Source organism: Juglans microcarpa x Juglans regia, chromosome 2D (assembly GCF_004785595.1).
Source record: "Juglans microcarpa x Juglans regia isolate MS1-56 chromosome 2D, Jm3101_v1.0, whole genome shotgun sequence".
In the NCBI taxonomy this organism is placed as follows: Eukaryota; Viridiplantae; Streptophyta; class Magnoliopsida; order Fagales; family Juglandaceae; genus Juglans; species Juglans microcarpa x Juglans regia.
Window position 1 is genome coordinate 27371700 of NC_054596.1, and position 12922 is coordinate 27384621.

The following is a 12922-nucleotide window of genomic DNA, read 5'->3' on the forward strand; positions in this document are numbered from 1 at the left end:
ATAATGAACCCCATAAGTTTTGGCCATAGTATGTTTGTGTATGTTTGGATTAAGTGTTTTGATGTTCCATTTGTAATATGCTTCAGATTTTGTCCAGGAATATGTCTCATATGTCACCATGCCATGATTCGAGTATATTACGCTTGATTATTACATGCACAACACTTCATATGTCACATGTCAAGTGTAAGAAAGAGTATGTCTTAAATATCATGTCACATGCATTTGAATAAATGATTTCTTCAAAGTGTCCGTAAATATTTTATCACGACCCCAAATGTTAGGATAAGGGAATGTCCTGATAGAACTCTTTTATCCACTCTGAAGTGCTTAAGAATTGAGTGGTAACCCCTGGGTTGACAAAGAACCATCGACGTACCTCGGATGAATATTTTTGGAAATGATGCCGGAGTGAGGTAGCATCTAACGCTAGTAGATGCTATGACTAAAGCAAATAACTCGACAAAGTATTATCGTGTTATAATGAATATGAATAAGACATATTCGCCATGATAAACGAATCGTTGATGGTGCGGTAACTAGCAGGAACACATGGTGTTTAGGGGCGTTGTGTTGTATCCACCATGTGTTATAGGAAGAGAGCTCATATGATATGAGCTCACATGATATGATATGAATGTTTAAAGTTCAACACGAAAATGATGTCAAAGATGTTTTTTTGAAAAGTCTAAAGATCTCTATTACATCTTTCAAAAAAGGTCAAGGGCATAAGTCAAGTTTTTGGTCACGTCATATGTCAAGTACATGTTCATGCATGCATTCTACGATTTATGCTTATATTAACTGTTGTATGTTGCATGTTTACTTACTGAAATTTCGAGAAATTTCATTGTGGTAGTTTCCACTACTATTTCCCAACCGAAATAGTAGAAGCTGTGACAAGTACCCAAGATCATGGAATTGATTAATGAGTTAATGAAAGATGAATTCACCGTAGAGGCCTGTTATGATTTTATTGCTTCTCTTGTGAAAGTCACGGCCCAGTGCCTTAGGGACTTTTGGAAGCACTCAATAAGGATGTAAATGAAACCGAGACCGAAAGAGCCTCTACGATCAAGGACCACTTGGATTTTGTAACCGGATACTCGAGTCAGGCAAAGGATTCCTCAATAGAGGCCAAGGAAGTTGCCTCTAATTTGGGACTTCTAGAACTCGAGCCCTAAGGCCTAGGGGTATTTTCTTGGGTCTCATTAGCGAATGAACCTTAGTGCTAGTGAAGTTCTCTATCTCGTAATTTAAGACCTTTTTGTGATTATTTTGTATTTGAGTAATATATAGTAAGAAAATATATAAGAATACCTAATATATTCTCAGTGTCCAAAGTGACTCTCCATCCTCTTTGCTAAAATTGAAACAATAATTCTATTTTTTTAGATGAAGAAACAATAAGATCTTGTTTGAATACAGAAACAATTTCATCTCATATCATCTTATCATTATAATTTTTTAAATTTTTACACAAAATATAATAAATAATTAAAAATTAAAAATCTCAAAATAATAATAATATTAAAAAATAATATTTTATTCATCTCATCTAAAATCATTTTATTTTATTTTATCTTTGAAAGTAATCCTAATTCTATTGAAAAAAATTTATGCTACACACCATTGGCATAACAAAGGCTGGAAACCCTAGCAATATAAAAGGTGATAGCTCCGGCGTTGGGAATTAATGGGGTACTTTTTGCGAGACGTGCTAGGGAGAAGAGAGGATCCAACTCCAACAATGAGAGAAGTGAAAAATGCTTGAAGCGGCCAGCCGGAACATGTGGATACGAAAACCAACCTGAGGGGATCATGATTTTTCTCACATTCATCCATAGTTTTCAATCTGAATCTCTATATCGCCTGCTGCTGCTGCTCGTATTTTCTTCTCTCTCTCGCTGTCTCTCTCTCTCTGCATCCCGCTCTTAAATCAAACCCCCCCGGCCCTTGTGATGACTGATGAGATTCTCTCAGCTCTGAAGGTTCGATCTCTCCCTCTCGCTAATTCAGATTTAAATTTTTCATAATTTTTCTTGATTCAAAGATTGGATTCCGATATTCTGTTTTTTTATTTTTCCATAATTCTTGTGGCTTTAATCTGATTTTCTCTCGGTCTGGTTGAGTTTTTCTTTTCTTTTTTTTTTTTTTTGGTTTTTGTTTCTGTTTCCTCCATTTGGTTACGAAAGGGGGCGAGTTCTTTTACCAAGCCCTAGAAGGTAGACCGTAGATATTCAACTTCGCTGATGTTATACGTGCCTTAATTCTTGTTTTAATTCACGAATCATCTCCAGGCATGGTTTGTATTAATAAATCATCTTATCTAATTATTATAATCTTTTTAAATTTAAAAAAATAATATTAAAACTGTATTTTATTCAACTCTCAATATTAATCTCATCTCAACTATCTGGCCTTGTTTGGTTAACAGATAAGATTAGATAAGATGAAAAATTTGTGAATAGTAATATGATAATTTGTGAGTAATAGTAAAATTATTTGAGTTGTTTTATGAAATTTAGAGTGATTAGAGAAAATATTGAATAAAAAAATTATAAAATAAAAATTGAGTTAGAATATAAGATTTTAATATTATTTTTGTTTTAATATTTAAAAAAATTGAATTCTTTTTTATGTTTTGTTTGGAAATTTAATAAAGTTGTAATGATTATTGAAAAATTTGAAAATGTAAAATAGTTGTATTTGAATGGTGGTTGGGTGTTGAGATGAGAATAGATGGTTTGAAAGGTTTATGAAATCAAATTTGGCCTTAATTAACTGTGATGTCCCCAATTTTCCATTTGAGATGAAATAGAATTTTGGAGCGTCGGGACATGTAACATACTTGTTCATGACAATTAATATGAAATGCATCCTAAAATGCAATTAGTAGTATGCAATACGCATTGGAATAAAGGTAAATAATTACAATTGATGTCAAAATGAACTAAAACATCTCAATAGCATTAATATAGATCATAAGTTCAAACAATAAGCTAGCATATCCTCAATACAAAATACTTAAATAATAAGTATTTTAGATCAATTCTTTCATACGCTCTAAGGTACAAAGGGTTAGAGTTATGAACATCAAAATAAGATCTAATCTTTGATCGAGATCTGACTTCTCTTCAATCAGTCGGATCCATTGGTTCATCATGTCTACCCTCGTCTGGTTTTGATACAACTTCTATCATTCTGAGTGGGTTTGCAAAGGGTGAGATTCACTTAAAATTTCAGTAACATAAACAATTAACTTGCACAGAAATAAGAAATGCATGATAAATGATAAATATGAAATACATGTTATGTAGAAAATCAATATTTGTCTCCCATCAAGATTTCTCAACTTTTTCAAAAAACATTTTGATGCATATTTTCTTACTGATAACATTTTTCAATTCAAGTTAAACAAACATAACATTTCAACATCGTTAAGCATCATTAACGATTATATGAACATTAACATAATTTCTTATGGTATCATCACAGTTCCTCGTATTCATTGTGAGTACTTACTGGTGACTGTAGTAAAACTCATGTTGAAACTATATTATCTGCAAACTCGTTCTCAATGCATTGATAATATAATATAATATTATCATAACATCATAATATATACACCCACCAGCTTTAGTTGTCATAAAATTTTGATTTCGCTACGATATTCTTTAAAAATAAGCCATTTGAAACTCTTTGATTATTTTTCGTCCACCCAGGAGTTACTACTTCATTTTTACTCACTTCAGAGTGGACATAAGAATTCTACTAGGATAAATATCCATCCTACCTTTTGGAGTCTTGACAAAAATTAAATTTTCATGTTGCACTTGAAAATGTTGTTCATGACGTGTTTATAAGTATGTTTCATGTGAAAAGGATAATTTTATAAAAAATGGCTGAAATAATGAAAAATTGCACATGTCATGTAAGCAAGTAGTCATGTACTCAATGTATTATGCAATATGATGTTTCATACTCAAATGACATTTATATTATGAATATGGAATTTATTAATAAATCATAAACAAATTATCAAAGTGTAAGTTAGAGGCCAACTTATAAATTGACCAAATTTGAAAAATTGAAACAGTTGTAAACAAGGTATATACTAAGTTAGGATTTGAGCTTCTAATAGGGATGCTCATAATCAAAAGGTTCAAAATTTTGATTTACAAAAATATTCGTAAACTTTCTAAAATTACAACCAAGGCCTTAAGTTTTTACTATTTACAAATGAGCTCCAAAATTAACCAAACTTTATAAATCTCATATTTTCTATGTTCTAAAACCATCACTTAGAATTTTAAGAATCAAAGTGCAATTATGCTAATTACATCCATCCCATGGCATGCATTCCATGAATGCCTAAGGCCTCGTTTGCATTCAAAATTCACCTCAGCTCATCTCAATTCATCTCATCTCATCATTACAATTTTTTCAAATTCTCACATAAAATATAATAAATAATTTAACTTTTTCAAATCTCAAAACAACTTTCTCAAATTTTCACACAAAATATAATAAATAATTCAACTTTTGTTTTACTATTCACAAATCAATTCAACTCATCTCTAAATCCAAACCACTCCCAAGTGTAAGAGCATTGGCGGCCTAGTCCAAAATTTATCTAAAATCTCAACTTTTGACTATGGCATTAATTTCTAGGTAAATCCACATTAAACTAGTTTATTTTAAAGTCAAAATAATAATATAATATTATATATTTTAATAATATTTGACATTTTTTTTTAATATTTTACAAATACACTACATATATTCTAATAATATTGGACAAAATTTTTTTTATTCAACAATTCTTGAAATCAACAAATTAATTTTGTAAGGGAAGTGGGGAAGGAAGATTTGCTAATTCTCAAATAAACCAACCAAAAATTGAGACGAAGGGTGAGATTGGATACATAAAACATCTCATCTTATCTCATTTCATCATTACAACTTTTTCGAATTTCCATACAAAAATATAATAAAAAATTTAATTTTTTTAAATTTCAAAATAAAAATGATACTAAAAAAATTATATTTTAACAATATTTTATTTAATTTTTAACAAAACATTTCATCTATCTCATCTGTACTGTCTATCCAAACCCACCCAAAGCCTTTATTTTAGGCTTGGAATTGTGAAAATATGAATGAAAATTGTCTTCATAAAATAGATAAACATAAAAGTAGTAACCCTTTTTGACATGAGTACAATCATGGATCGCCTGTCCATGTATTGTCCATTTCAATTCTTTGTTTAGCCTTTCTCCTTTTCTACGAGTTGATGCTTGCTTGAATTTCTTCTAGTGTTTTTTCTTTGGTTTCTCGAATTAACTTCGCCACAAATAGAACGGTCATAACAGAAAATGCAGAGTAGATGAAAAAAGTGCTTGCAACAGAAGAAGAAGAAGAAGAAGAAGAAGAAGAAGAAGAAGAAAAATCAAATAAAGGAGTGATAAAAGCCATCTGTTAAACAACAATGCAAACTAAGAATGCCTTCTCTTTTGTTCCCTTAATGTTGGGGACTTTATTTTTGTACTTGAAGCACTCCAGCTCATTTAGAAAGTTGAATGTATATTTCCTACCTAAGCAACCAACCAATTGACCAATACCACCAAGCTCCCAGTAGCCCCCTTCACATGAATTGGGAAAATCTGCAGGAGAACATGTTTCAGCCCCCCTTTGGCCTTTACACACGGTCATTGTGAAGAGAAGTTTTTTCTTCCAACTAAATTGGCAGAAATTCCTCCAACCTTGTCATTCAAATTGCCATGCATGGTCTTAGCTTTTACATACCCTATTTCAATTCAGTTTTATCATTTACGAAGACAAGGGAACAAGCCAATTTTTAATAGATATTGATGGATGTAGGAATTAATAAGCAGGATGGGCTTTTTCTCTCTATACATCCAAGAAAATCCTAAGGAAACCGTCGCCACCCACCCTTGTCAACAAGTGACCCCTCATCGCCATCATAGACAAAGCTGACAGGCCCGACGACTTTGTTGAAGGTCGTCCGGTGTCGGTCCATAATAGAGAGAAATCCCCACAAAATGAGAAAACCCTAAGGAAACTAGATTTTCCACCGGGCTTGCCGGCGAGAGACATCGCACCGTCGTCATAGATAAAGCCGACGAGACTCGGTGACTTCATTGAGGGCTATCTGGCTTCGGTCTAGCCTCTGGCAACCTAGATTTCTTTGTGTCGTCTGTTAGAGTGAGTCCGTCAATCCTCGCAACGGCTCCGTTGGTCGTGTTGTAGACACAGAAAGAGTCGACGTTTTTCGACGTATCTTCTAGGAGTACTCTGGCGTCAAGCTGTGATCTTTGACGTCATTGGTCTTCAGTCGTGTCCATGTCCCTATTGCGGATTTATGATCTGGTTTCTGATTTCTTTTTTTGATTTTTTTGTCGCTGAGATAACGAATGGTTGCTGATCTGGTTTTTGATTTTTTCACAACTAGGTTTTGGGGCTGTCGTGCTCAGTATGGGTTCTTCTATGGAGTTGATCATAGAATTCCTTTACCAGTGTAAAGGAGGGGAGCATGTTGGTCATTACTGAAAGGAGTCGAATGGTGATATCTAAGTTGGTTCTGAGTTCAACAACAGTACAGTGGCTGGCTAAGGCCATGGATGCGTGCACAAAGGATGCGAAATAAGATTTTTTTCTCCATTGTCCAGGAAGGTAGTCATAGTTTCACGAGGCATTGCTGCTCGAATGCTCAAGGACGTTATTTGGCAGTGGAGAAGTATGGTAGTGGTGGGAGGGCGAATTTTATTTTCATTCCTGAGGAGGGGGGCAGTGGCTGAAAAAGGATGGGGAGAGGTGCTGCGTGATTTTTCTTTCGGCAAGAGAGGAAGTGACGGCTTGGAAGGACAATGTGTTGTAGGACATGGCTCTGTCAAGGAGTCGCATCCAACTTAGTGGCAGGGGGCTGTAGCACACATGTAGGTGGCGTGGTAGAGAGGGAGACCTTAGATCATAAAGACCCAAGTACATCCTCGATGGCGAGGCGATCCTATGGGACAGCTCTGAAGACGGGTCATGTTTCGAGGGTTCAGAGTTAGGGGGTCTTCAAATCACGTCTCAAGACCAGCTTGTCGAGATGCACAATTCTTTAAAGGAGATGGAAACTCAACTTGTCAAGTTGAAGGCAACGATAGCTTTCTTGTCTATAAAAATAGACATGCTTTCAGCTGGAAGCAACAGAGTTGTAAGAAACAAGATAAGCCCGAATCCTTTAAACTAAGTTAAAGGAAAACAGAAAATCGGATTCGGCCTTGTCCCTATAACCAGATCCAGGAGAGTATGGTGGGTCAAAAGGAAATCTGAGTTATTTGAAGCAGGGTCTACATCAGGTATCAGTGTAGAGACATCAGTAATGGAATATCATTTGTCTCATGTAACACAAGATAGATCGATAGTCGGTATTACACCTTTGGTCCCCGAAGAAACTATGGCTCCCTCGTCAGATTTGAAGGAAAATGGTGTACTGCCAAGGTCTGAAGGAGATGCAGGATCCGCTATCACCCCAGTGGTGAAGGGACTTGCTGTCACCCCAGAATCTCCCATGGGGACCCTAATACCATTCAAGCAAACCAATGGAGCTTCTAGAGAATCAATGGGTTTGGCGTTGGTGCCTTGTGTAGAGGAATATCTAGAGTCGGGAGTGCAATTAAGTACTGTATCTGGAGATAACGTTGCTCCATTGGTCTCTCTTCCTCCAATAGCGGATTGGATTCTGCCTAAAGTTAACGAAATTCAGTAGTTTGTGAAAATTTCACCTAGAGGATTTGAAGACCAATTTAAAGAACTAATCACTGCGATTGAGACAAGTCACGCGCTTGAAACCAAATCAAATTTCAAGAAAAATAAGGAGTTACAGCGTCTTTCTTAGACAATCAACTACGACGCTAAGGGTGGTAACTCAACTAGGGGGAAATCTAAAGGGAGAGCATTGTGAAGACATAAGGGGTTGGGGTTGGGTTTTCAGGTAAAGTTTTAGTTCTACGGCAAACAAGGGGTTAGCGTCGGGTTTGATGTATTTTGTGTTGTTTTTCCATGGACTTTTTGGGTCATCATGGGGTTTTTGAGTCATTTTGGGCAATATGTTTTCTTGTATACATTCAATGTACTTGGTTTCTCCTTCTGATATATATATATATATATAATAATTTTACTTATCAAAAAGTAAAAGATTAATAAGCCAGCCAAAGGGGTCAATACTCATGAAAACTGCGGTTGTAATATCAATTAATTCCTAAATTGATCGTAAGAATCTCAAATTAAAGAAGAAATAGAATTCAAACAATCGAAACCAAATCAGAAAAATAATTGTACACAAACAAGAACACAGATACCGAGAACTATTGAATGAACCAAATCCTACAGAAGCAATCTGAAATTCACACTTGTCAAGTCCATAGTGAAATTAATCATTTTTAATTTTTTATCTATGAAGTGAAACTAAGCTTTTAAACCCAGAATTACCAATCCAGCTAACCATAAGCACCTGTGATACACAATCCACTCTCTAATTATAAGCTTTGACATTATAAAATAATTGGAAAAACCGATACACTTCATATATTTTAATAATATTTGATAAAAAAAAAAAATTTATACAACAATTCTTGAAACCAACAAACTAATTTTTGCCAACTCTTTTTCTGTTGCCAACCTTTTTAGTTACAATCTATGAAGCAAAAATTCATCCATACTTACACTATCACCTTCATTTCTTCCTCCTCATTTTTCTAATATGGGTCATAGCGGTTGGTTATCTTCCACAATTTGTATTCAGGTGGGCAAATAAATACAACCAACCAACATGTACAGCAAGTCAAAGAATGATCCAACAAAATAGAGTTCATTATTCCTTCTCTTTGATACGCAGCAAAACTGTGGTAGGGAACGGTAGCATTGAAAGATAATAGTACAGTTCCAGCTACTCAAATCACTAACATATGAAGTGTTACCATATTGAGAGACACTTGAAATCTTGTCTTCACAACCCAAAGAGGATTTATAGCAATGGTTGTTAATGTGAAGGTACAACACGGTAATAAGCTGAAGGACTAAACTAATATAAATATACTCCCATGGGAGAAATTTGAGCATGAATTAATCTTAATTTTATGTAGAAAAGAAATATGCCACAAAATAACCTTAAGAAGAAAGAAAGCTTTTCAGCTGGTGTAAAATAAACCTGCAAAAGGTACAATATTGGGTCATGCAAAAAAATTACAGTTAAATGAAGCAGTATAATTCTCTGAGTAAAGAAGCTGCCCAACACTAAAACAAGCTGCCCATGTATGGGTCATCCCCTTTTTTCAAAATGTAAAAATAATTTTCTATCCATTGTCTAATTTGGTTACATCGTTGTATAGAAATTGGACTATAACAAATTCGGTTCCATCGTCGCAGTAATAACCCCTGCCCCAAAAATTTCACCAACAAATACTTCAATACAAAAAGAAAACATCAAGATTTTAGTGGTGCTAATGACAGGGAAGGAAAGTAAAAACCCCAATCTCTTAGACATTCTAACAAAGCCAAAACAAGTATTTCTACTCTTTCTCTCTCTTTCATTGTTACTTTCATAAGTTTTCTCGGGAAAAAAGAAAAAAACCAGAAATGAAAACACCAGAGAAAATGGAAAAAACCATCAATATAAACTAATTGAGAAATTTTGAAAAAAAAAAAAAGAAAAGAAATAGGGACCTGATGGTGAAAAGATTACCATCACTAGAAGGAATATAGCCTAATTCCTACATTTTCGTCAATTCACGTTTCATCGAAAGCTAGAAACCCAAATCTGAGTTGCGAAGGAGGAGAGATAGAGAGAGGAGCCAAATCTGAGCTGTGAAGGTGAGGTGCTGATATGGTCAGAGATTGCTATTGTAAGCAACTCGTTTGGCCTTGAAGACAACGGCAACAAAGACAACCACCAGAGAGAATGGGATGCTTGCGGGTTAAAGAAGAGTGAGGCAGGTATGTGTAGGTGGCTTTCGGGTTGAAGAAAAAGAAAAGAACGAGGGAAAGAGAGAGGGGGAGGTTGATGAAATAATAAAATACTCTAATGTAATGTGAATAGTAGCTCGCCAACTTTGGAGAGCACCCAAGAATTATTGTAGCTCATATGTTGAGCTTTGGACTATTGGCTTGTCCAATGTGGAAGTTGTTTGACAAATATAGCCAAATTATAAACTTGCATTGGCATTTGGTTAGGCTATTGCCAATACTCTAGGTGTGATTTCAACTATGGCCAATACATAGATGACCAACACAAGATAGAATTAAGGCCTATTATGGCATGCTTCCAACTTCAAAATTAAACTTTCAAAATTCAATCTATGTAATTTTTGAATCATATAAAATCATATCAAGTCATGTCATGGCTAAAAATTCAACCCAAAATAATTTATTTCATCAAAACGTCAAATTTCTCGATTTGACATTAGCCTGCTAAACCTTAATTAAACTCACTCAAAAACTATTATCATGGCATAATTTAAAGTCTAAAATGTCATTCTAACACATAACAATTGATGGGGCAAGATTACTTACAAAAATTCGTGGCCCTTAGAGCTCCCAACACAAGAACACTCAAGAACTTCACTTAGTTTCGCTCTATTGCTTAATAAGAGAAGAAAAACTCTCAAGAACTCAAGAGGAGGCTTGGAAGAGAGGTGTGAAGGAATGAGGAAGTGAGGAAGGTATTTATAGGCTTCAAAAGAGGATGGGACGTTGGCCTTGGCTGAAGGAGGGCTTGCTGATTGGTTGAGTGGGCAGTGGAGTGTAGTGGTGAGATTTCCAACTTGTGTCATCACTTGTGCAAGTGAATAGTGTTTAAACCTCCATGATTTCTTCATTTCAGGTGCTACAAGGTGCTGAGTGAGTGTAGGTGCTGCCATGTTGAGAAAAAAAAAAAGATTGAAAACAAGGCATGAAGTCATGCCATGATGCTGTCAGGTGGTAGCTTGAAAATCTGGATAGATTTTCATCTCTTGCTTGCATCACTTTTGTTTTATCTTCGTGACTAGTTTGTGTAGGTACAATGACACCTCTTGATGGCCTTTTCAGATGGTGGAAGGAGGAGGGATTGGCTGCTAATTGATGATGTGTGTGTAGCCCATGGAAAGGAGTGAAGTGAGGTGGTTGTCAAGTGATACCTAGTGCCCGTGCCAATTGGTTTTGGCGTTTCCTTGGGGAAAAATTAGTCAAGACTTCATGATGGCTTTGAGGGGTTCATGGGGATTGGAGGGAAAGAGAGGTGGTGTGTGGTGTTGGCTTAACCAAGAGCAGAAATTCAAACAAACACAATGCCACTCAGTTTGACTTCAACTAAGCTTCTAATGGAACCGGTTGGATCTTTTTGGTTTGGTTCCTTGGAGCCAATTCATCCAATAATCAAACTGAACTAAAAGGGATAATGTGAGGTGTTAAAAGATGAAAATTTCCTTGAGAAAAAAGTGCAATTGGCGTGGGCTAGGAGCTAAATTGGTGCAATTGGCATGGGCTAGGGGCTAAATTTGTGTAAGTCTCTTGGTTGTGAACTTTTGGTGTCGGTGGACCTTATGTAACGCCCCATTCCCGGATGTCCAAAGAGTTAACTCTTGTAACCTAAATATCAACTCAAAAATCACAATTATAAATAATCCAAAAACTCCACAAAAATACTCATTTACTTAAACCAAAAATCTATGTTCCTTCATAAGGACAATACATAAATTCTTAATAAAATAAATTGAAACTCTCCAAAAGACTCGAAAATATCCTTAGTCCATCAAATCAAACTAACTGAAAATAATCAAATTACTAACTAAGACTCTCAAACAAATACTTGTACCCTCGGGTACTTATTCCTCTGCTAACATCAAACATCTCTATTACTGCCTACTCTTACTCTCCAGTAGAACCATCAAGATTATCTGAAAAAAAAATGTTTAGAGATAAGGGGTGAGTTATCAACAACTCAGTAAGCAGAAGACATATACTAGTATGTAAACATGAGCATTTACAGAATTCAGAATGCAGAAACAAAATATTTTCTTTCAGAATGCAGAATCAGAATAATATTTTCATAATGCAGCGTCAGAACATGTTATCAAAAATATCAGAGCGAAAGTTCAAAAATATTCATAATCAAAATCCCTTTGGCATAGCATAAACTGAAATATCACATCTTATCTTATCATATCAGAACAAATACCACGTTTAACCCCCGTGGTATGGTTGTGCAAAACCCGGTAGCCAATCGAGCAAAAACATAATGTGAATCTTCCCCTTATTCATTCTCAGAGCTCCGAGTTTGCACATAGGAAAGACCCCGTAGAAAATCACTTTGTTTCCAAAATGGGTGCACCAGAAACAGAAAAGTTGGTACCAACCTGAACAAAGGCCACAGTTTTACACCCATGGTGAGGTCAGAACGGAATAGAAACAGAAACAGAATGTTATGTCAAAGGTTTTTCAGAAATCACATCAGATCATATCAGAGTACAGAAAATCTTCAGAACAGAACAATATCATATCACAACATAATTTATGCACAAATTTCATATTCGCTCTTTTTTTCAAAGTTCAGAAACAAAATGTCAAAAATAAGCTCATGCCTACACTAGTCATGACAGAAAATAATTTATTCTTAAACAGAATCTCATGAGTAATGCAGAACAAATAACTAAGATAGTTCAAATTTCTTTTCATAATCAAATATGTATATTTTTCAAAAATAACCTCAGCTCATTTTATTTTAATGCAAAGTCTAGCATAGAAACCTCGCTTACCTGGACTTCTTAGCTTTTCAGGAATTTCGTCAAAATGCCGAACAATTATTAATTGGTCACCTATAAAAGTCACGTAATTTCCATAAATTTCTAATCAACCACGTATTTTGATATTTAAA